This window comes from Mus musculus, chromosome 2 (genome assembly GCF_000001635.26).
Source record: "Mus musculus strain C57BL/6J chromosome 2, GRCm38.p6 C57BL/6J".
Classification (NCBI taxonomy): domain Eukaryota; kingdom Metazoa; phylum Chordata; class Mammalia; order Rodentia; family Muridae; genus Mus; species Mus musculus.
The window spans coordinates 5,258,233-5,284,124 of record NC_000068.7 but is presented as its reverse complement, the minus strand read 5'-3'; the positions used below and the strand labels follow the sequence as shown (position 1 = coordinate 5,284,124).

General features: G+C 41.4%; 1 non-coding gene and 1 pseudogene across 1 annotated transcript; one reads left to right on the top strand and one right to left on the bottom strand.

Moving 5' to 3' along the window:
- Nucleotides 1–63: 63 nt before the first annotated feature.
- Gm13197 lies at nt 64–475 on the bottom strand (annotated as a pseudogene).
- Nucleotides 476–24,009: 23,534 nt separating this feature from the next.
- Gm23118 lies at nt 24,010–24,196 on the top strand. Its single transcript, XR_003954251.1, has one exon. It is a non-coding gene; the product is annotated as a U2 spliceosomal RNA (small nuclear RNA).
- Nucleotides 24,197–25,892: the final 1,696 nt, after the last annotated feature.

The following is a 25,892-nucleotide window of genomic DNA, read 5'->3' as shown; positions in this document are numbered from 1 at the left end:
CAGCAGTCCAAACACAAATTAATTTCAATGTTCCCCCACCAGGACAAATACGTGGTAACAGTTTTAGATCTTTCCAGGAAGCAGAGGTAGAGCCCCTGGCATTCTTCCTGACAGCCTGTGTTAGGCCCTAAAAGTATCTGCTGTTGCTGTTGTTGCTCCATTTGCACCTTTTCTGTCTCAAAAGACAACAGAGCGAACCAGGACCATGCAGGAAGTGGTCCCAATCCACAGAGTTGCCCTGGAAAAATCTATGCATCTTCTCGGTCACAAAGAACAAGGTGGCTCCAGCAGCTGACCAGACCCTCTCAGGAAACATCTCCGTCAGACCCCAGAGTCTCTCTAACGGGGTCTCACCTAGCTCGCCAGCCTTGTCCTCTTCCAGCTCCCCCTCATTCTTCTGTGTCTTGGCTTTCGGGAGTAATTCTTTGGGGGGCAGAGGCTCCTCAGGGCGAGCTGCAGCGGAGGTGGTAGCCATGGCTGTAGCCCCGGGGTTTGAATTTCTTTCTTTTCTTTTTTGCCTATGTGCCACTTTACTATCAATGCTCCAGAGGCAGAAGCAGATGAGGTATTCTACATAGTGAGTTACAATCCATCCTGTGTCACATGATTATTTTGAGGCTAGAGAGATGCCTAAAGAGTTAGGAGCACCGACTGTTCTTTCAGAAAACCCATTTCAGGTGATTTTAAACCTCCTCTAAGCCGGGCGTGGTGGCGCACGCCTTTAATCCCAGCACTTGGGAGGCAGAGGCAGGTGGATTTCTGAGTTCGAGGCCAGCCTGGTCTACAGAGTGAGTTCCAGGACAGCCAGAGCTACACAGAGAAACCCTGTCTCGAAAAAAAAAAAAAAAAAAAACCTCCTCTAAGTGACTATATATCCCATGATATCCCAAAGAATCTAATAGTTTGTCCTAACTCAACCTTCTCTTTTTGGTATCGTTTTCTTAATACAAATAGAAGTGTATTGTATTTGATCTCTGACTGACACACCGCTTGAAGTGATTATCGTAGCAGCAGCATATGAGCGTTCCCCTCAGGAAGCCATAGTCAGTTATTGGTTGCCTCCACACTGTTGCGGGATCTTCCTCCTCTGGTTGGGTCTGGGAAATGCAGAGATGATCCCGTGTTGGATTCATTATTACCAGGAAGTCATGCCTCACATCCAGCAAATAGCTCTTTCAGTCTAAGCCTCCTAGGCCAAACCTAGCCACTCAGCCAATCCATTCCATCCAACACAGCCTGGAAGTTATCCACAATGAAGTAGCACTTCAGGGGGCCAGTATAAAGGTTGGGGTAGGGCCAAGTTGTTACTATACTCCGCAAATCTTTGTGCGCCAATTAATGAAGGCCTCCTTGAACAGTGGTGGGGAAACCCCTGGGGAAGGTTTCAGAGCAGAGAGAGCCAAGCCTTCATTATTCACCAGCACCTGGATTGCCAGCTGCTAGAATGTGGGAAATGCTAGTAGCTCATCCTGAGAGGTTCAGGTAGAGCCGTCCAGACACAGACCCTGGTGACAGGTCTCCTATTCCAGCAGGGTAAGGAGGTGACTCCGAGAATCCCAGTGGAGCTTTGAATTTCTTACTGCTAGAGAAATGGTCTGAATCTCTGGGAGAATGAGGTACCTTTCCATAGAACCCAGCCAGCCTTCTAATACATAAAATTGATCAAGGACACACAATGTAAAATCTTTTGAAATGCATTTGCATTTTATTAAAGCGGAATTGATAGTTTGCATTTTATTAAAGCAGAATCTATACCGAGTATGGTCGTATGGATGGTGGCAAAAGTTCTGATAACCAAAGGGCTTTATGGTGAAGCAGGCGTTATAAAATTGAAAGGCATGGTGGTTTGAATATAAATGAATATAAATGGTTCCCTATTTGAGTGCTTGGTCATCAGGGAGTAGCACTATTTGAAAGGATTCTAAGCACTAGGAGTTCTAGCCTTGTTGAAGGAAGTGTATCCTTGGGGGTGGGCTTTGAGGTTTCAAAAGTCCATACCAGGCCTAGGCTCGCTGTCTCTGCTTGAGGATCAAGATGTAGCTCTCAGCTGCTTCTCCAGCAAGAAACCTGCCTGTCACTATGCTTTCTGCAATGATGATAATGAACTATGCCTCTGAAACCATAAGCAAGCCCCAGCTAGATGCTTTCATCTCTTCACAACCAAAGAACATTGACTAAAGTGGAAATCATTTACTAATGCCAATTTGTGTGCTGAGTGATGCTTGTGACCTCCTAGGGAAAAGAGTAAATGCAGAGAGATGTGGATAAGCCACTTAGTGCATGGAGAACCAACAGCATCTCAGGGTGACAGGCACTAGGACCTCCCTTACTGAATCATTTCCCAAAGTCAACAGGTTCATTGTTCCAATGAGCTCCTTCTTTCTTTCTTTTTTTTTTAAATATTTTTTTATTCCGTATTTTCCACAATTACAGTTCCAATGCTATCCCAAAAGTCCCCCATACCCTCCCCCGCACTCCCCTAACTACCCATTGCCACTTTTTGGCCCTGGCGTTCCCCTGTACTGGGGCATATAAAGTTTGCGTGTCCAATGGGCCTCTCTTTGCAGTGATGGCCGACTAGGCCATCTTTTGATACATATGCAGCTAGAGTCAAGAGCTCCGGGGTACTGGTTAGTTCATAATGTTGTTCCACCTATAGGGTTGCAGATCCCTTTAGCTCCTTGGGTACTTTCTCTAGCTCCTCCATTGGGAGCCCTGTGATTCATCCATTAGCTGACTGTGAGCATCCACTTCTGTGTTTGCTAGGCCCCGGCATAGTCTCACAAGAGAGAGCTACATCTGGGTCCTTTCGATAAAATCTTGCTAGTGTATGCAATGGTGTCAGCGTTTGGAAGCTGATTATGGGATGGATCCCCGGATATGGCAGTCTCTAGATGGTCCATCCTTTCGTCACAGCTCCAAACATTGTCTCTGTAACTCCTTCCATGGGTGTTTTGTTCCCAATTCTAAGAAGGGGCAAAGTGTCCACACTTTGGTCTTCGTTCTTCTTGAGTTTCATGTGTTTAGCAAATTGTATTTTATATCTTGGGTATCCTAAGTTTCTGAGCTAATATCCACTTATCAGTGAGTACATATTGTGTGACTTCCTTTGTGATTGGGTTACCTCACTCAGGATGATGCCCTCCAGGTCCATCCATCTGCCTAGGAATTTCATAAATTCATTCTTTTTAATAGCTGAGTAGTACTCCATTGTGTAGATGTACCACATTTTCTGTATCCATTCCTCTGTTGAGGGGCATCTGGGTTATTTCCAGCTTCTAGCTATTATAAATAAGGCTGCTATGAACATAGTGGAGCATGTGTCCTTCTTACCGGTTGGGACATCTTCTGGGTATATGCCCAGAAGAGGTATTGCTGGATCTTCCAGTAGTACTATGTTCAATTTTCTGAGGATCCACCAGACTGACTTCCAGAGTGGTTGTACAAGCTTGCAATCCCACCAGCAGTGGAAGAGTGTTCCTCTTTCTCCACATCCTCGCCAGTATCTGCTGTCACCTGAATTTTTTATCTTAGCCATTATGACTGCTGTGAGGTGGAATCTTAGGGTTGTTTTGATTTGCATTTCTCTGATGATTAAGGATGTTGAACATTTTTTCAGGTGCTTCTCTGCCATTCGGTATTCCTCAGGTGAGAATTCTTTGTTCAGCTCTGAGACCCATTTTTTAATGGGGTTATTTGATTTTCTGGAGCCCACCTTCTTGAGTTCTTTATATATATTGGATATTAGTCCCCTATCTGATTTAGGATAGTTAAAGATCCTTTTTCAATCTGTTGGGGGTCTTTTTGTCTTGTCGACGGTGTCTTTTGCCTTGCAGAAGCTTTGCAACTTTATGAGGTCCCATTTATCGATTCTCGATCTTACTGCACAAGCCATTGCTGTTCTATTCAGGAACTTTTCCCCTGTACCCATATCTTCAAGGCTTTTCCCTACTTTCTCCTCTATAAGTTTCAGTGTCTCTGGTTTTATGTGGAGTTCCTTGATCGACTTAGATTTGACCTTAGTACAAGGAGATAGGAATGGATCAATTCGAATTCTTCTACATGATAACCACCAGTTGTGCCAGCACCATGTGTTGAAAATGCTGTCTTTTTTCCACTGGATGGTTTTAGCTCCCTTGTCAAAGATCAAGGGACCATAGGTGTGTGGGTTCATCTCTGGGTCTTCAATTCTATTCCATTGGTCTACTTGTCTGTTGCTATACCAATACCATGCAGTTTTTATCACAATTGCTCTGTAGTACAGCTTTAGGTCAGGCATGGTGATTCCACCAGAGGCTCTTTTATCCTTGAGAAGAGTTTTTGCTATCCTAGGTTTTTTGTTATTCCAAATGAATTTGCAGATTGCTCTTTCTAACTCGTTGAAGAATTGAGTTGGAATTTTGATGGGGATTACATTGAATCTGTAGATTGCTTTTGGCAAGATAGCCATTTTTACAATGTTGATCCTGCCAATCCATGAGCATGGGAGATCTTTTCACCTTCTGAGATCTTCTTTAATTTCTTTCTTCAGATTTGAAGTTCTTATCATACAGATCTTTCACTTCCTTAGTTAAAGTCACGCCAAGGTATTTTATATTATTTGTGACTATTGAGAAGGGTGTTGTTTCCCTAATTGCTTTCTCAGCCTGTTTATCTTTTGTGTACAGAAAGGCCATTGACTTGTTTGAGTTAATTTTATATCCAGCTAGTTCATTGAAGCTGTTTATCAGGCTTAGGAGTTCTCTGGTGGAATTTTTAGGGTCACTTATATATGCTATCATATCATCTGCAAAAAGTGATATTTTGACTTCTTCCTTTCCAATTTGTATCCCCTTGATCTCCTTTTGTTGTCGAATTGCTCTGGCTAGGACTTCAAGTACAATGTTGAATAGGTAGGGAGAGAGTGGACAGCCTTGTCTAGTCCCTGATTTTAGTGGGATTGCTTCCAGCCTCTCACCATTTACTTTGATGTTGGCTACTGGTTTGCTGTAGATTGCTTTTATCATGGTTAGGTATGGGCCTTGAATTCCTGATCTTTCCAAGACTTTTATCATGAATGGGTGTTGGATTTTGTCAAAAGCTTTCTCAGCATCTAACGAGATGATCATGTGGTTTTTGTCTTTGAGTTTGTTTATATACTGGATTATGTTGATGGATTTCCATATATTGAACCATCCCTGCATCCCTGGGATAAAGCCTACTTGGTCATGAGGGATAATTGTTTTGATGTGTTCTTGGATTCGGTTAGCGAGAACTTTATTGAGGATTTTTGCATCGATATTCATAAGGGAAATTGGTCTGAAGTTCTCTATCTTTGTTGGGTCTTTTTGTGTTTTAGGTATCAGAGTAATTGTGGCTTCATAGAATGAGTTGGGTAGAGTACCTTCTGTTTCTATTTTGTGGAATAGTTTGTGAAGAACTGGGATTAGATCTTCTTTGAAGGTCTGATAGAACTCTGCACTAAACGCATCTGGTCCTGGGCTTTTTTTGGTTGGGAGACTATTAATGATTGCTTCTATTTCTTTAGGGGATATAGGACTGTTTAGATCATTAACCTGATCTTGATTTAACTTTGGTACCTGGTATCTGTCTAGAAACTTGCCCATTTCATCCAGATTCTCCAGTTTTGTTGAGTATAGCCTTTTGTAGAAGGATCTGATGGTGTTTTGGATTTCTTCAGGATCTGTTGTTATGTCTCCCTTTTCATTTCTGATTTTGTTAATTAGGATGCTTTCCCTGTGCCCTTTAGTGAGTCTGGTAAGGGTTTATCTATCTTGTTGATTTTCTCAAAGAACCAGCTTCTCGATTGGTTGATTCTTTGAATAGTTCTTCTTTTTCCACTTGGTTGATTTCCCCCCTGAGTTTGGTTATTTCCTGCCGTCTATTCCTCTTGGGTGAATTTGCTTCCTTTTGTTCTAGAGCTTTTAGGTGTGTTGTCAAGCTGGTAATGTGTGCTCTCTCTAGTTTCTTTTTGGAGGCACTCAGAGCTATGAGTTTACCTCTTAGAAATGCTTTCATTGTGTCCCATAAGTTTGGGTATGTTGTGGATTTATTTTCATTAAACTCCAAAAAGTCCTTAATTTCTTTCTTTATTCCTTTCTTGACCAAGGTATCATTGAGAAGAGTGTTGTTCAGTTTCCACGTGAATGTTGGCTTTCTATTTTTATTTTGTTATTGAAGATCAGCCTTAGTCCATGGTGATCTGATAGGATGCATGGGACAATTTCAATATTTTTGTATATGTTGAGGCTTGTTTTGTGACCAATTATGTGGTCAGTTTTGGAGAAGGTATCATGAGGTGCTGAGAAGAAGGTATATCCTTTTGTTTTAGGATAAAATGTTTTGTAGATATCTGTCAGATCCATTTGTTTCATAACTTCTGTTAGTTTCACTGTGTCCCTATTTAGTTTCTGTTTCCATGATCTGTCCATTGGTGAAAGTGGTGTGTTGAAGTCTCCCACTATTATTGTGTGAGGTGCAATGTGTGCTTTGAGCTTTACTAAAGTTTCTTTAATGAATGTGGCTGCCCTTATATTTGGAGCATAGATATTCAGAATTGAGAGTTCCTCTTGGAGGATTTTACCTTTGATGAGTATAAAGTGCCCCTCCTTGTCTTTTTTGATGACTTTGGGTTGGAAGTCGATTTTACTAGATATTAGAATTGCTACTCCAGCTTGTTTCTTCATACCATTTGCTTTGAAAATTGTTTTCTAGCCTTTCATTCTGAGGTAATTTATATCTTTTTCTCTGAGATGAGTTTCCTGTAAGCAGCAAGATGTTGGGTCCTGTTTCTGTAGCCAGTCTGTTAGTCTATGTCTTTTTATTGGGGAGTTGAGCACATTGATATTAAGAGATATTAAGGAAAGGTAATTGTTGCTTCCTGTTATTTTTGTTGTTAAAGTTGGCGTTTTGTTCTTGTGGCTGTCTTAAGTTTGTTGAGGGATTACCTTCTTGCTTTTTCTAGGATGTGGTTTCCGTCCTTGTATTGGTTTTTTTCTGTTATTATCCTTTGAAGAGCTGGATTTGTGGAAAGATAATGTGTGAATTTGGTTTTGTCGTGGAATACTTTGGTTTCTCCATCTATGGAAATTGAGAGCTTGGCTGGGTATAGTAGCCTGGGCTGGAATTTGTGTTCTCTTAGTGTCTGTATAATATCTGTCCAGGCTCTTCTGGCTTTCATAGTCTCTGGTGAAAAATCTGGTGTAATTCTGATAGGCTTGCCTTTATATGTTACTTGACCTTTTTCCCTTACTGCTTTAACTATTCTATCTTTATTTAGTGAATTTGTTGTTCTGATTATTATGTGTCTGGAGGAATTTCTTTTCTGGTCCAGTCTATTTGGAGTTCTGTAGGCTTCTTGTATGTTCATGAGCATCTCTTTCTTTAGGTTTGGGAAGTTTTCTTCTATAATTTTGTTGAAGATATTTGCCGTTCCTTTGAGTTGAAAATCTTCATTGTCATCTACTCCTATTATCCGTAGGTTTGGTCTTCTCATTGTGTTCTGGATTTCCTGGATGTTTTGAGTTAGGATCTTTTTGCATTTTCTTTGATTGTTGTGCCGATGTTCTCTATGGAATCTTCTGCACCTGAGAGTCTCTCTTCCATCTCTTGTATTCTGTTGTTGATGCTCACATCTATGGTTCCAGATTTCTTTCCTAGGGTTTCTATCTCCAGCATTGCCTCACTTTGGGTTTTCTTTATTGTGTGTACTTCCCTTTTTAGGTCTCGGATGGTTTTATTCAATTCCATCACCTGTTTGGTTGTGTTGTCCTGCAATTCTTTAAGGGATTTTTGTGCTTCCTCTTTAATGTCTTCTACCTATTTAGCAGTGTTCTCCTGTATTTCTTTAAGTGAGTTATTAAGGTTCTTCTTGATGTCCTCTACCATCATCATGAGATATGCTTTTCAATCCGGATCTAGCTTTTCGGGTGTGTTGGGGTGCCCTGGACTGGGCAAAGTGGGAGTGCTGGGTTCTGATGATGGTGAGTGGTCTTGGTTTCTGTTAGTAAGATTCTTACGTTTACCTTTCGCCATCTGGTAATCTCTGGAGTTAGTTGTTATAGTTGTCTCTGTTTAGAGATTGTTCCTCTGGTGATTCTGTTACCCTCTATTAGCAGACCTGGGAGACCAGCTCTCTCCTCTGAGTTTCAGTGGTCAGTGCACTCTCTTCAGGCACGCTCTACTCTTACAGGGAAGGTGCACAGATATCTGGCCTTCAGACCTCCCTTCTGGCCAAAGATGAAGGCCCAAAACAGAACCTTTCCCAGAAGCTGTGTTGCTTTGGCCTGTCACAGAGCTGTTAGTTTCTGTGTGCACACTCTCACCTGTGCAGACTACTTTTCGGCGGAGTCCCGGAACCAAGATGGCTCCCGCTGATCCTGAGTGAGGCAAAGGCCTCCCGTGCAGGGCAGACACCTGTCCTCTGGGCGGGAAGGTGGTCGGATGTCTGGAGCCCAAAAGGGGTGCTGCCTCAGAAGCTCTGTGGCTCCCGCCTGTTCCAGAAGCTGTCAGCTTCTGTGTGCTGAGCTCCTTCTTTCAACGTAGATTGATTCTGCCTGGGGAGTCAAAGATACTGTATTCTAGTGCCCTTCCCCCAGCCTTGAGCAGGCTGGCTCAGACCTGGCTTGCTACAGTTGCTAGCCCACCTACAGGTGGAGTCTTCTGACCTAGCTAAAGTCTTTTGTTTGCCACATTTGTGGTTTCCTCCAAGACACCACTACCTGCTGAGAGGCTGAACCTGTTCTACTGACACTATCCTGACAAATCAAGGAGATCCTGGCATGGGGGGATGGGTCCCCCCCCTTTATAAGCTCAGACTCATAAGTAAACATTGGCCTTGATCAAAACTTTGTCTTGGCTTATTATCTCTCTCGCAGCCTTTCCCATCCAAAACCCCATCTTTCCTTTCAGGAACCCAGTAACTTGTGGCTGCTGGCAGCTACCAGTGGCGCCCAACAAGTGACCTGAAAGCAGAAAGCAGGACTCGGGGTACACTGTTTTGGGCTCCACAGAAAACAGAAGAAGATGCATCCCTGCATGGTAAGCAACATACAGCATTAATGTTTGTGCTGCAAATGTCATCTTCTGAATGCTGTTGATTGCAAGGGTGCAAAAAAGATACAGGCTAGACTAAGTCATCGTTGGCCCAGTGCCGATATCAGCTAGGAGTTGACAGTGGAAAATGGGAGTGGAAAATTCTAAACAGGCATTTGTTGGCAGTCAAGAATTGCATCAGGCGAGAGGAGTAGGGCTTAACATAATAAAATAAAATAAAATAAAATAAAATAAGTAAAATACAAAAAAGGGGGGATGTTAGATATACAAATGACATGAGAAAGAGAGACCAAGAGAGAAGGAAAATGGATTTCAGAGCTCTCCCAGGGACAGAGGGAAATCAGGAGACATCCTGCTTTCTCTCTGGTCCCTACAGGAAACATCCTTAGTTCTGGTTACATCAAGTTCTCTACCCTCTCTGTATTGTCTGTTTGGTGCACCAATCTTTCCACGTGTCAATTTGTGTCTGTTTTTGTTTTGTTGTCTGAATGACTGTTGTTCTATGTTTCATGTTGAAAAGAAAAAAATGGTTAAGACTTTATCTGCTGGCTATCCATCTCTTGATTCAGTCTCAGTTTACACAGCGGGAGCTGATTTAAGTTGCCCCACACCCTTACCAGGAGTCAAGCACAGCAGGATAGGTCCTGGTGAAAAGCTGCTTTTAAAAAGGAGTCTGCATCTTCTTAGTTCTAAGGCAAATAAGCTAATAGTTGTTTTTTCCTAGAAAATACACTGCAATTGTGATTATTGGGTTCAGCAAATGACAAAGTGCTTTTATCTTGAAATTATAAGCTAAAAAAAGTAAAAATTCTTTGATTGGTCTAAATCTATAAGATTCATGTAGCCACTTTATTTGGTTTCTGACTGGTCTTAACGGTATAAATATGTTCTGCACGTCTTGGTCATAGAGTATTGGCTTATAAGTTACTGGGTATGATTAAAAAGGTGTAACATTGGTAACAAGAATGTTAGCTTAAAACTGGTAACTCAGGGTTGGAGTCATTTTAAACAAAAGCACGTGGCATGAATCAGCCCAGGAAACTAGACCTCTAAAGATACTTCTAAGTTGGGATAATATTTTATGTAATTCTTATCCTAGAAACTAGACTTTTAAGGGATAAGATTTAAAACAAGGTCTCTTTAATGAAGCATTAAATGTTGCACTGTCATACATTCATATGTACAAATTGGCAGCCAAACTTCATAACATGAAGGTAATGTTTCTGGTATTAATTTTAAAAAAAATAGATTGCTTAAAATTGGGTTTTGCTTTCCAAAAGTTATAGATATAGTCTACTATTGCAAAAAAAAAAAACTTTAAAATTATGGTTAAAATTTCCAGTGTTCCATTGACTGAAGATTGCAGTTTGGTCACAAGCTTAAGATTTTTAACTCACCCAAATATTGTTTATTAGGAGGATTACAAGAGCAATCATCTTATGAGAGCGCTAATGAAGCTCACTGCAGCCCTCTGGCCATACAAAGCAAAGACAGGATTATCTGGATTTATCAGTCTTTGCAGAAATTGGACCCTCATACAATCAGTTGGGCTATGTTTGCTGCCTTGTAGGGGACTGAAGTACAAGCAATGCTTTCATAGCACTAAGGTTATAAGGAATAAATCATCATGTTTTAAGTATAAATCATCTTAAGAAAGACTATCCAAAACTTAGAGGCACAGACAGACAGTCGAATTGTTCCCTGGAATCTGTCCTCACTAAAAGAGGGATGATAATCTTTGGGCCGGACTTAGGCTGTATGCTCAGATTAAGACATATTTACATCTGAGTTAATGCAAAGCTCAGAGGAGCCTCTGTGAGGCTTGTGTGGTGTTTCTTTTGTTTTTCAAGCCCTGCCTAGGGAAGTTTTTGGGACCTCACCTCTCCTTGCCTCCAGGGAATTATTTTTAAGCCAAAACAACATTATTACAGATCTATTCAGGTGTTGCTCAAAATTATGAAAGGTTAATGAGACCCTGATATAGCTGTCTCTTGTGAGGCTATGCCAGTGCCTGGCAAATACAGAAGTGGATGCTCAGTCATCTATAGGATGGAACACAGGGCCCCCAATGGAGGAGCTAGAGAAAGCACCCAAGAGTTGAAGGGGTCTACAACCCTATAGGTGGAACAACAATATGAACTAACCAGTACCCCCTGAGCTCGTGTCTCTAGCTGCATATGTATCAGAAGATGGCCTAGTCGGCCATCATTGGGAAGAGAGGCCCATTGGTCTTTCTAACTTTATATGCCTCAGTAAGGGGGAACGCCAGGGCCAAGAAGTGGGAGTAGGTGGGTAGGGGGGTGGGGGTGGGGTATGGGGGACTTTTGGGATAGCATTTGAAATGTAAATGAAGAAAATATCTAATAAAAAATAATAATAATAAAAGAAAGGTCAATGAGGCTGTGGAACTTCTAAAGGTATTACAATCTGGCCTGCCTACTCCAAATAGAATTATTTTAGATTGGGGAGGTTGTTTTTTCCTTTGCATCCTGATAATTGTAAAGGATTTGCTTCTAGTGAGCTTGTGATCTTTGGAAAGTTTTGCCTCTAGGAATGGCTAATAGCCTTATATTATGAAGAAAAAAAATTGTCTCAGTTTCAATACAAGAAGTTAGGACTTTGAGTCTTTCAGTGTATATTGTTTTTTTAATATGGAAAGTATTTTATTAGCTGATGCCTCTGAAGGGAAGTTTACTACAAATCTTTGCTCTTATACAATGAGCTTTAAAGTTTGGGAGAGTAGCTGTTGCTCCTGAAAAGATTCAGAGGCAATATCTTTTTAATATTTAGGGTCTCAGTTATATCCTAGAAAAATTATGGCACAGAAAATTTAAGAAAGAAAAGAGAATTTGCTTACTTCAAATTGTTTTTAAAACATTCCAGGAGATGTTAGTTGGCTAAAACCTCACCTTAAACTCACCACAGGAGGACTTAAGCCTTTGTTGGATATTATCAAAGGAGATGCCAATTAACTGGTGAAAAACAAAAGGCTTTGCAGAAAGTAGAGGAAGCTTCTGTAATCAATTGTTATCAATTGTAATCAATTGTAATCAAACATTAGCTGTGTATTCTAGTTATTGTTACTCAATGTACCCACAGCAATTCTTTGGCAAAAGAGAGCATTAATGTGGATTCATCTTTCTTCATCTCCAAGTAAACTTTTAACATCCTATTATGAAGCTGTTGTGGTGTTAATAAAGAATTGTAAGATAAAATCATGAAGGTATTTTAGAAAAAAGAGTCTTAAAAACCTTAAAAACAGATGTCTGTTCCTTGTTTTGAGCAGCAATTAAATTGGTTATTGCAGAATATTAATATTTGGCCTATTGCATAGCAAACTTTTTACATAAAATTGATAATCATTATCCAAAAGATAAGTTGTTAAAAATTGCTTCTGTGCATGCTTTTGTATTTTCTGTAAATTTATGCATGCATGAATCCCATAAAGAATACATCTACTGTATTTATAAACATCCCTTCTAAGGGAGAGAAGTATATGTGATTGGATCACATGTTTATTCTTTTGAGTTTCTTCATGCTTCAGCACAGATAATTAAATTGTATGCCATAGCCAGTGTTTTGAAATGTTGAAAAATCAAGGTTTAATTTGTATACTAATAGACTATGTATACACACACACACACACACACACACACACATATAGGCTTACAATTGCTTGAAATTGTTCCTTTTTTAGATTCTAATTCTCAAAATTGCAATTGTTTGTGCGTATACAACTCAAGTTAAGAAAAAATACTGTTCCTTTAAAGGACTGCTTTGGATATTTAAGAACTCATTCTATATTGCCTGGACAAGACCTCTTAAGGCAATGCCACCCTAGATTTATATCCCATGCAGATTATAGGTCATACACAAGGATAATTGGCCATATAATCTCATTCTTTACATCATCAAAATAGTAATGGCTTGAGATAATAATTTAATATTTTTAGAGAATGTGCATGTCAGATTGTAAAGAGTTGTTCTCAGTGTCCTCACTTTCTACCTGTTCCACATAATGGTGTTAATTCTCCAGGACTTATACTTAATCAATTATTGCAAATGGATACTCTTTTCTGATTTTAGAAAAATAAAATATGCACATGTGACTATTGATACCTTTTCAGGCTTTCTAGTTGCAACTGCTCTAACAAGAGAAGCAACTAAAACTGTAATTAGTCATTGCCTATGTTAATTTTTTTTATGCTTGGTGTTCCAAATCAGATTAAAACAGATAATGGAACTGGCTATTACAGTCAAGCATTTGAGATGTTTTGTCAACAATTTAATGTTACCCATGCTACTGGGATTTTTTTTATAATTCTCAAGGACAAGGTATTGTGGAACTTTAAAAACAATATCTTCTTAAAAAACAACAACAAAAAAAGGAGAATTATATTCCCATACACATTATTTATATGACACTTTCTATTTTAAAATTTTTTAAATTTGGATGCCAAAGAACTCCTTGCTGAGTGCCTTATAGTATCCTATAACTAGGCATACTCATGCCTAGGTAAGATGAAAGGATCCACTTATTGGCATATGGCATGATCCTGACCAGATATTTAATATGGGGAAGAGGGCACGTTTGTGTTTTGTCCACAGAATACTGCAGGAACTTGCTAGCTGCCAGAATGATTCGTGTGACATGCTGACCTGTGATCTTGCTGAGTTCCCTGACAATGGGATAGAAAAGCTGTGTTGGGTATATGTTCTTGACCCACCTTTGCTTGCCTATGTCCCAGATTAGACAAGTTAAGCTGCCTCGCTTCAAGCTTTTTAACCTTGTGGGACAGAGAACATATTGACTGTGGAAACTGATTAGAAAAATTAATCAAAAGGAGGAGTTATAATGACTCTTGTATTTCCTTTAGTGTGACCAGTTATGCTGACTCAATTATGGACTGTCTAGAAATAAATCCAATATTGGAGATTCTTATTATGAAGATAGCTAAAAATCTTTATTAGCCAGCAGAGTTAACTTGGAGCATAGCCTCCACAATTTACATGAGAAGTAACAGTTTTTCTGTTTATTCTTAAAGCCACCTCCCCCACTCCCGGAGGCCAGACTTGAGCCTGATCATTGCTAATTTGCAATTAGCTTTAATTTGAATTGAGTGCCTGGGACACAAAAAACCTTAATACTGTAGCTTTCAACTTTGAGTTTGTGTGTTCAAGTAGATGGTTACCTTCATACAGGCTTGCCCTCAGCAAAGTGCAGATGGCAGTAATTCATTGCTATGAAGAAATACATTGAGTGCATATTGTGGCTTTGGTCTGAATGGGAAAGGTGTACAATGAGGACCGGCAGCCAAAGACATGCCACTGGTCTATGGCTTTTATTTCAACCTAAGACAGAGGCATGTGCCAAAGGCTGTGTTTTTTCTTAATAAACACTAAAATGCCATGTTTGTGCAAATAAACACAACAAGCTGCATGTGTTCTCCAAGACAGGTCAAAAAAAGTCCAATTAGATTCAGTCCTAAGACAGGTGCAGTTACCAGCCACCATAATTCCCAGGCAGGACCATGGAGCATAGGTAAATTGTATGCCCCAGTCCAGCTATTTTTAATAAATAAAAAGGGAGGAACTGTGCCCTTCCCCTAGCCTTGAGCAGGCTGGCTCAGACCTGGCTTGCTACAGTTGCTAGCCCACCTAGGGTGGAGTCTTCTGACCTAGCTAAAGTCTTTTGTCTGCCACATCTGTGGTTTCTTCTAAGACACCACTACCCGCTGAGAGACTGAACCTATTCTCCTGACACTATCCTGTCAAAGCAAAGAGATCCTGGCATGGTGGGGAATGGGTCGTCCCCCCCCCCCCCCTTATAAGCTTAGACTCATAAGTAAACATTGGCCTTGATCAGAACTTTGTCTTGGCTCATTATTTCTCTCACAGCCTTCCCCATCCAAAACCCCATCTTTCCTTTCAGGAATCTAGTAACCCATGGTCGCTGGTGGCTACATATTCTAACACCAAAGACCCAGGGTGGCATGTATGCGTCTTCCACAGGAACAAGAGTGTTCATCAGCCCATGGCCATTTGCTGCCAGAACCATCAGGTGTAGAATAAAGGCAGGTGGCAGTGAGCTACGAAAAACACAGGAACCATGTGTTGTAGTCAATTATCTGGAGCTGAGCTATTGAACCAATAACACTTCAAAGTTCGTTCCAGCCAAATAAGAGCATTTATCAATTCTTTCTTCCATGGAAGGGAGTTAGAGAATCAGGGATCATGGGCACCACAGTGCCCCCTGCAGGGAGGAGGAAACTCTAGAAATGACCAGGCTCTCTACTGAAAGACCACCTGCCAATCTGACTCAAGAGATGGTTACATGCAGGTGTTGTGGGGTGAAGCATGTTCACTTCTGTGAGCTGTTGGTACACACCATACTAGCGTAGTGAAGGGAAATTTTTTTCTGTGATCTGTTCTTTTGCAGATCAAGAGTACTGGGAAGGATTTGTTCCAACTTCATCCTGCACAGACAAGGTTAAGATCCAAGAGCCACAGGGAACAGCCAGTGCTTTCTCTTTGGTCGACTAGGGCTCCTTCCACTCAATTTGACTGAGGGAGTCATCCTTCTGTGATTTGATGTCGATCTTTGGCCCCCCCACCACAAATGTGAAGAAGCTGAAAGAAATTTACACATTCTGATGTTTCAAACGTGTGGGGGAGGGGGGAGATCAGCCTGCTCTCTACAGGGGTCTCTCTTTACAGAAATCCCCTGCATCAGTGGTTCTTAACGGTCCTAATTCTGTGATCCTTTAATACCGGTCCACATGTTATGGTGACCTCCAACCATAAAATTATTTTATTACTACTTCCTAACTAAGTTTGCTACTGTTGTAAATCATAATGTAAACATTTGGAGATGGAGGTTTGCCAAATAGTTGTAACCCACAGGCTGGGAACCACTGCCCTACATAGTAGCAGAAAAAGCTCTGGGTCAGAGAAGCTGCAGAAGTCTGGTTAAAGCTGTGGGGGTTGCCCCAACACTTGCTTATAAATATGTACAGCCCTTTTTATTCCCAAGGGGGATGAAATGCTTTTGAAACTGTTTCTAAGGTAGCTGTAAATTCATGCCTGGTATCCTTAAGAACATCTTCCCAAGGACCCCACTGGCACTGACTTGCTTGGAATTGCTTTAGGAAGTGACTAGGGAAATGTCTCCATTTAGTATAAGCAACAACTTCCCCTTGCTTCCTCTTAACCAAGATCCTTGGTTATCTTAGCCTGACCTGCAGGGAGTAGCTAGAAAGGACATGGAAGCTAAGACTTCTTGGCTCCCAGCATTGCATCCTTGTGTCAGTATTGTGTTTTATAAAAAAGAATCAGGATATGTTTGGTAGAGGCATGGTATGGTGAGGTGGAAGGGGTGCCTTTGTAGGACCATGCTGAGACATCCCCCCCCCCCAGGTACCAGCAATATAGTATATATGGTATAGAATAGAGTTTATTTAGGGCATAGAAGGAGAGTTGAAGAGGGAGTCAAGATAGAGTTAAAGAGAGAGAGGAGCCGGGTGTGGTGGCTCACGCCTTTAATCCCAGCACTCGGGAGGCAGAGGCAGGTGGATTTCTGAGTTTGAGACCAGCCTGGTCTACAAAGTGAGTTCCAGGACAGCCAGAGCTACACAGAGAAACCCTGTCTCGAAAAACCAAAAAAAAAAAAAAAAAAAAAAAAAAACAAGAGAGAGAGAGAGAGAGAGAGAGAGAGGGGAGAGGCCAGTCAAGAACATTTGGAAGGGAGGGGAATAGGGAAGAGAAGGGACAGAGAATAAGAGAGTAAGAGGGTAAGAGTAAGAGAGTGAGGAGGGGGCAAACAGCCCCTTTTATAGTGACTCAGGCATACCTGACTGTTGCCAGGTAACTGTGGGGCAAAGCCTACAAGGAATGCTGACAGTCTGGACCAAGTCAACTCTTTTGGAAGTGCTGCAGACCCTCTGGGTCCCTTTGTCTGCATGGAACGGGTCTCTGGGTGCAGATGGGCAAGGAGTCGGCGAATGACAGGCAGACCAACACGCGAGATTGTGTAGAATCTGAATGTAATTTGTCAAATTGAGCATCAGACTTTTTATACAGAAGAAAATAGGGAAGTTAGGTGACACATTGGCAAGGTACAAATGAGGTTACCGGATGCTTAATGACTCTTACACAAAACAGAGGAATGTAAACACAAAGACTGGCAGGAACTGGGCAATAAAACAACTGAGACAAAGTCAGCTCTATCTAAGGTCAGCTATAGTCTTAGAAGCCAGGTGTGATATCTTTACACTCCTAGGGCAAGGGCTTTCACACCAAAGTCGTGGCTCTAATTAGGGAGTTCTGCTCTAGCTAACCACCTTATGAATAATGCAATATTCCAAAACCACAGCTCCATCTCCTTCCTAAACCATTGTAAATTCCTGTATATGGGAGCAACTTGACTTTTATTCTAAGTGATACTGAATGTCACTGAACAGGCAACATTCTTACTGAATTCCAAGCCCATGGTCAGCTCAGGGACTTTCTAGGACTTTGGAACACTGATGAAGGCTTAGCTATGTCAGAATTCAATCTTTTTTTTTTCCACTGTAGATGTACATATGGTTGTGAGCCATCATGTGGTTGCTGGGAATTGGGTCTCTGGTCCCCCATCAGATCTCTTTATAGATGGGTGTGAGCCACCATGTGGTTGCTGGGATTTGAACTCAGGACCTTCAGAACAGCAGTCAGTGCTCTTAACCGCTGAGCCATCTCTCCAGGCCCCCAGAATTCAATCTTAAAAGGCACTTATAATAAGATAATACTAAAAGAGAGCACGTGGATCCATACACCAGACTAACTCGGGAATAGGGTATGAGTATACGGGTTAATGAGAACGCCAAAGCTCCAGGAGGTGAGTTTCTGTGAAACTCTTTGCCTCGTGAGCACTTCCAGGCCTTTCGGCCTGCCAAGCAGACTTCACTGGGGTGTGCATGGCAAGAAGAATGGTGAATCATGAATTAATGAGTCAGTGAGGGGGAAGGGCAGTGGTGACCCCCAGCTGGTCAGCCCCTCTGCCCACCACAGGTTTCAGATGATTCCCACAGAATGCATTCATTTATGACCACTTACCTCTAGGGGTATCTGTTTATGTCAGCTTGGCTGCATGCCTTGTCCATTCAAATTCTGCTCTTTCTCTGGTTGTTCATTCCAGGCTTTAAAACATGAGGGTTTTTGTTTGTTTGTTTGTTTGTTTGTTTTTGTTTTTTGTTTTTTTGTTTTTGTTTTGGATTGTAGTTAGTTTATCAGGGGCCGTACATGTCTCGGCACAAGGGTAAAAGGTCAGAGAACTTTCATCCATTCTCCTGTCTCATATGGGTTCTAAGGACCAAACTCGGGTCATCAAGCTTCCAGTGAGCACCTTTCCCTGCTGAGCCATCTCCCTGGGCCCTCATTCAGGGCCTTTACATACAGTAGTGTATTCACTCAGAGGAGAATATCCCAATCTAACATTTAAGAGCTTCTGGGAAGTGATTGGAAGCCACTTAGCACCCCTGGGAATGAAACCCCACCAGATTCTATTCATTGTCTATGCATCAGTAGCTGAAGAGCAATCACAGCAGTGAGATGACTTGTGAGGTTCTACTGTTCCTGGAATCCAGGGGGGTTAGGACAATGACTGGAGACTCTGGAAGCTTTCTCCGGGTCTGTTAAAGTTGGTATGAAATGCCTCAGTTACTTTCTACCTTCAACCTTGAAGCAAATTAGGCATCGTTAATTTCTATATCAATATGGGTGGTTGACATCCAGAGTCTAATGGCATATCCACAAGAACGCACCCTAGAATCTAAGCCATTGCAAAGGAGACATCTTCATGAAGGCAGATATGCCAGGGTTCTATGATGCTTTTAGCTACCTTTGTGTGCCCAAGAGAGGAGTCAAAGCCTTTATAGCTAAACTGATTCCATGTCCCAGGGAGGAGTTATCTGAAGATGTCAACCACAAGGCCAAATTTCCCTGTGGAAATTCCTCTATTATTTTAATATGACATAATATTTATAATTGTTTACCACCAGGAAGGCAGAAATGAACAAAAGTGATACCATATCTTACGGCCACATGTTTTGAGAACATAAACCCATGTAAATGTGCAGACTGAGATATCAGTGTTCTTCTCCTAGGGACATAGGTTGTGACAGGCAGGTAATTACTTCAGGGTAGCTGCTGAGTATACTTCCAAGGCATGGAGTACCATGCAGGGCCTATGTGGGTATATATTTGTAGGAGATGTGGAGGTCAACTGCCACGCACACCCCAGTGAAGTCTGCTTGGCAAGCCGAGAGGCCTGGATGTGTTCACGAGGCAAAGAGTTTCACGGAAACTCACCTGGAGCTTTGGCGTTCTCATAAACCCGTATACTCATACCCTATTCCCGAGTTAGTCTGGTGTATGGATCCACGTGCTCTCTTTTAGTATTATCTTATTATAAGTGCCTTTTAAGATTGAATTCTGACATAGCTAAGCCTTCGTCAGTGTTCCAAAGTCCTAGAAAGTCCCTGAGCTGACCATGGGCTTGGAATTCAGTAAGAATGTTGCCTGTTCAGTGACATTCAGAATTGCCTCTGGTATTACACTATCACTTAGAATAAAAGTCAAGTTGCTCCCATATACAGGAATTTACAATGGTTTAAGAAGTAGATCGAGCTGTGGTTTTAGAATATTGTATTATTCATGAGATGGTTAGCTAGAGCAGAACTCCCTAACTAGAGCCACGACTTGGGTGTGAAAGCCCTTGCCCTAGAAGTGTAAAGACCTCACACCTGGCTTCTAAGACTATAGCTGACCTTAGATAGGTCTGACTTTGTCTCAGTTGTTTTATTGCCCAGTTCCTGCCAGCCTTTGTGTTTACATTCCTCTGTTTTGTGTAAGAGTCATTAAGCATCCGGTAACCTCATTTGTACCTTGCCAATGTGTCACCTAACTTCCCTATTTTCTTCTGTATAAAAAGTCTGATGCTCAATTTGACAAATTACATTCAGATTCTACACAACCTCTCCTGTGTGCATCTGTCTGTCATTCAATTCCTGCCAACTCCTTGCCCATCTGCACCCAGAGACCCGTTCCATGCAGACAAAGGGACCCAGAGGGTCTGTGGCAGTCAACCTTGTGAAGGAAAAAGTAGGATGGGGAGCAAGGGGCCACAGGGTCCTGGGACTCCTTGAAGAGTCCTGATACATAGTACTAGGTCTAAGATGGCTCCTGGAACACAAGCAAAACAGCAAAACTGAACAGAAGCCAGGGGAGTGGCTGTGTCCTGTCTTCAGTTTCCAGTCTTCATAGAAGTCCTAGCAGGTAATGATATCTCCCCCACCCCCTACTCCTGCTGAATAACCTCACCAGGCAGGGCTTTCATTGAGGCGTGGTAGAGCATGAGATTGGCTCAAAACTCTATAAGCTTATGTGATGCACAAAAAACTCAGATCTGCACTCTGATGCTGATCTTTGGAGTCTAATTCCCAGGTTTCGACACGTGACTCTGTCACCTCTCACCCTCATTCCTCTGTCCTATTCCCACAGGAATTGATGAGAGATAGTCAAGTTGAAAGGCAGACAAGGCTTCTGATCTTCATCTTCGCCTCCTGCAAAGTGTTCACTAAGTACTATAAATGTGAATGGCTACCTGGAGTCCTTAATTTTAGCAACAATTTGATGATTTTTTATTTTATATAAATGGAGAATGTCAAACACTTCACATTTCTTACAACCAGGTGTCTTTCACAGCTAACATCCCATCTTTATTGTTAAAGGAATCTTTATGTTTAGCTGTTGGCATTTTGCTTTGTTTTATTTGGTTTTGCCTGGAAACTTTTGAGGACATTTATCCTTGAAAAAAATTATCTTCTTCAATATGCCAGTGCTGTGAGTCATATGGGTATTCCAAATGTGTTGTCAGTGGTGGGTTGATAAATTTATTTGTTAGGAAAAAAATAATCATCTTTAGTGTGTGTGCTTCTCAATTTCTGTGCTGTAAATGTTCTACATCTGGCTGATGTCAGGCATTTAAGATATCACTGATACAGAGCTGAGAATAGAGGCACACAGGTGGCTCTTGGGATTTGGTTTGAGCCCATTTTGACAGAGTGCAACATGCACTGATTTAACACATGCGAAAAGAACACATATGAGAATACATAATAGAACACCACATAGCACCACCGAGGTCAATAAATAGAACATTAACTGCAGTGAGCCCACCACACACCCTTTGCCATTTTGGAACCCTCTCCCCATTAGAATCAGCCACTGGGCTCATATTTCAGGTAAACTTACCATAAATGCATTTTACCTTTGCAACACACAAGAATGCATCAGAAATGTTCTGGTTTAAATTGGCCCATTTAGAAATCCTGATTGATGAAATCATGCTCGGAGAGGTCTTTTGCCATTTGTTTATTTTATTCAAGGTAACATCCATGAGACTTATCCATGCTGTTGCCTGTAGCGATCGTTCATTCATTTTTATTGCTGGATAGTACTATAACCTGGGAATATTCCCAGGAATGTATTGGAGCCAGCTTGCCCAGATTGAGAAATGGTTGTTAAATGTTCATGGGTTCTGTAAGCTAATTAATGGAATAATAGGAGCTTGAAATTGGCCTGGGCAGAAGTATTTACACCATGGAAATTGGCAGGCACTATGAATTAGAGCTTTTCTCTCTGGTGTTGAACACCTGTCAATTTGCCAGTAACTATATGATAATGTGTTTGTCTATTCTACAGAACATAAAAGTTTGGTTTACTTCCAGTTTGTGTCAGTAAATATTCTCTCATTCTCTTCCATGTGTGCTGGTAGAATGGGCTCCCATTTCTAAGGGCTCTGTGTGTGTGTGTGTGTGTGTGTGTGTGTGTGTGTGTGTGTGTGTGTGTGTGTGTCCCAATAGTGAAAATACTTAGACCGTGTGCCCTATACATACTCACTTTTAATTGATAACCTCACATCATTTTCCTGATTGCACACAGCCTTGAGGAGTCTTTCTGAGAATTGCTATTTATTCCTTTAACTCCCACACATTAGAATTGACAGACTTAAACCTGTGCTAGACCACTGATTATATACTTATATGTCATTGGCTGTATACTTACATGCTGTTGTTTGGTTTCAGACCCAAGAACAAGCAGCTGAGGAACATATTTTAAATACCAAAGCAAACCTGGCCTCCAGGTTCTCCCAGCATCCCTCTGTCCCTATCTGACATACCTCACCCCAACCCTAAACTTTCCAGCCCTAGGCTTCCCTTCCCCCAGAGGTTCTTTGTTCTGTAATCCAGACATTTTGGTGTCCTCTTTCTTTCCCCCCTTTTCCTTGTCTCTGCATGCCCACACGCTCTCTCTTTTCCCCCCTTTCCCTTGTCTCTGCATGCCCACACTCTCTCTCTTCCCCCCCATTTTCCTTGTCTCTGCATGCCCACACACTCTCTCTTTCCCCCCCTTTTCCTTGTCTCTGCATGCCCACACACTCTCTCTTTCTTACCCCCTCCCCTCTGACTTCCTTCCCAAGCACCATCCCTAGCCTTCTTCCTTGGGACCAGTGAGCTCTCCCACCTGAGATCAGCTTTCCAATAAACCTGAATTCTATATATTTTAATCTGGCTTGAATTGGTTCATTTTTACCAGTGGAGAAATAACATCAGTTATATGTATTATATATCAACATTGTATTTTCCCAATTCCCAATATTTTTACTTGAGTTGTTTGGTTCATTTGATTTTTTTTCTTATGTAAAAATATTTGTTCACTTCTGTGGTAGTTTGAATATGGTTGGCCCAGGGAGTGGCACTATTAGGAGGTGTGGCCTTGTTGGAAGAAGTGTGTCATTGTGGGCATGAGCAATGAGACCCTCCTCCTAGTCACATGGGAGCCAGTCTTCTCCTAGAGGCCTTCAGATGAAGATGTAGAACTCTCAGCTCCTGCACCATGCTTGTCTGGATTCGGCCATGCTCCTGCTTTGATGATAATGGACTGAACTTCTGAACCTGTAAGCCAGCCCCAATTAAATGTTGTCCTTACAAGAGTTGCCTCAGTCATGGTATCTGCTCACAGCAGTGAAAGCCTAAGACAACATCTTTCCCCAATGTTCTTGCTTTCTTTCTATTGCTGACTTTCAGAGTCCATTATATATTTTGGATATTCTAATTCAAGCATCTAATGCTACACACTTTCCTATATTTCTTTTTTACCTCTCCCTTGAAGAATGTTTTTAGGTATTGTGGTACTTTGAATGAGTTGTCTGCCCCTGAAGGTTCATGTGTTTGAACACTGGGTCACCAGTTTGTAGCACTCTGCAGGGAGATGGTGTGGTCTTACTGGAAGAAGTTTACCATCACTGGGGATGGGCTTGGAAGTTCATAGCCTAGCCGTACTTCTAGCTTACTCTTCCTGTTTCCTGATGGTGGCTGAAGATGTGATTTCCTGTTTCTGCTGTCATGCCTGCCACTTGCTACCACGTTCCCAATTTAGACCACCTAGAACCATAACTTCAAGTAAGTCTTTCTCCCATGTTTTGTTGTCAATCATAGTGCTTTATCACTGCAACAGATGCTACACTAACAACAACAAAATGAGAGTGCATTAGGAGTAGCTGGATTCATCTTGATCTTGTGTGAATGATATCTGCTTGAAACCTTCTTAACTGCCTCTGAAATTGCTTCCTTTCTCCTAGTCTGAGGTCTTAGCCTAAGGTTCAGTCTACCAGTCTATGCATTTTGAAGAACCTTTCAACCTTTCTCCTCGTAGTAAAAATGTGAATTGAAAATACAGCGAAGCACGCAGAGTGACATACACCTAGAATCCCAGCACACAGGAGGCAGAGGTAAGGAGTTGCTGAGTTCAAAGCCTGTTTGGGCCACACAGTGAGACCCTGTCTTCAAATCACCACCACCACCACCACCACCACCACCACCACCACCACCACCACCATCATCATCACAGGAAGTGAATTATTCATCAGCCTTCTGGCTATGATCAAATATAGTATCCATTTGTATCAGTTTTACAACTCATATTTCTCTATTAGAGAACAGTGTATTTGATGTGTTTTTCTAGCTGGGAGATAGAATAAGAGTTTGAGTCACTGATTCCAGAAGTTCTGGTACTTCAGTACTTCTGAAAATGTGCACCCCTCAGAGTACAGAACAAAAGAAAAAAGATCATAGACAAACCTTTTTTTCTCATACTATATTGGCTACAAACACACACACACACACACACATCTACCTTTGACTCCATACTCTCCTGACCCCCTTCTATTGCCAGCAGGATACAACTGCACTGGAGGGAGATATAGAGAAGTCTGGCAAGATTTCAGGGGTGTTTACCCTTCACCTAGCAGGGCTGTGTTCTATAGCAAAACACTGGAAAAAAACAAAAGTCTACATATATTGGGGTGTGACTGCAGAGTGTTTTTGCAGCAGCAGGGCTTGTCCCCAGCACATACAAAGTGAACAAGAAACTATGCACAATAATAAATCATTATGTTATCATTTCTATAATACAGACAAAGAAATAAAAATAGCTGTAGACATATGGCACCATGTCTGGTCACATGTTATCTTAAGTTATACAAAAATAATAAACCAAAAGATACACATACAAATAATAGCTATAGCATTATTCCATGTGTACATAAAAATCATACTAAAGCAAAGATGATAACTTGTGAATTTTATAATTTTAATAAATATTTAATATCTAAAAAACATTACCTATGGAGGAAAATAGAGTGGGGAGGAAGTAAGTAACAAAAGCTTATTTTTTGATCTTATCTTATTGATTTGACATCATTATAAAATAAAAATAGAAAATTTAGGACTGCTAGGTATGGTACATGCCTGCAACCCCAGTACTCAGGAGGATAAGACAGGAGGATTGAAAGTTCAAGGCCAGGTTGAGCTACAAAGTGAGACCCTGTCTCAAAAGGTGTTTATAAAAATTCTAATTATTAAAAAGGAAACTGTGGAGTCTGGAGAGATGGTTCAGTGGTGACTTGGTTATGTTCCCATTTTTGTGAAGAGACACCATGACCAAAGAAACTCATAAACTGAAATAAAGCACTTAATTAGGGGCTTGTTTACAGTTTCAGAGGGTGCATCCATGACCACTGTGGTGGAGAACATGACTGTAGGCATGGCGTTAGAGCAGTAGCTGAGACCTTACATCTGTCTGATCCACAAGCTACAGATGGGGTTGGGAGTAGGTTGAAGTGGCGAAGTCTGGCCTGGAGTTTTGAAACCAGCAAGCCCACCCCCATTGACACATCTCCAACAAGGCCACACCCTCACTCCTTCCTAAATAGCCCTCCAACCTACTAGAAACTAAACATTCGAATATGTTTTCTATAGGGCACCATTCTCATTCAAACCACCATAGTAAATCGCATTGCTGGCTGCAGATCTTAGTTAAGCCCTAAAAACGGCATATTCTTTCAAAAGACGAAGACAAGGCATTTCCCAACAGAGTAGGATTTTTAATATTTTCCAGTGTCATTTCCTTTAATGCAAGCTGAGAGCTCTGTCCTCTGCTCAAGATAGAGATAGCTCTCTTTTGCCGAACAAAGCCCAGTCTTTTACTTGCATAAGCTACCTCTTTAGGAATTGGGTATCAGTTTAATCATTTACCCCAGGTTCCCTTTTTATTATCCCACAAATCAGCATTTTATGACCTTAGCCATTGACTCTAAAGACAGACTCACATGGCTGAAGCTGCCAGAGTTCTGCTGCTTGCTGGAGCTGGAACATGGCCCCTCTTGTTCTATTACATTATCACCAACTTTCTGTTTTCCAATTCCTTCACTGCCTAAGCTTGCTGTCCTGGAACTTATC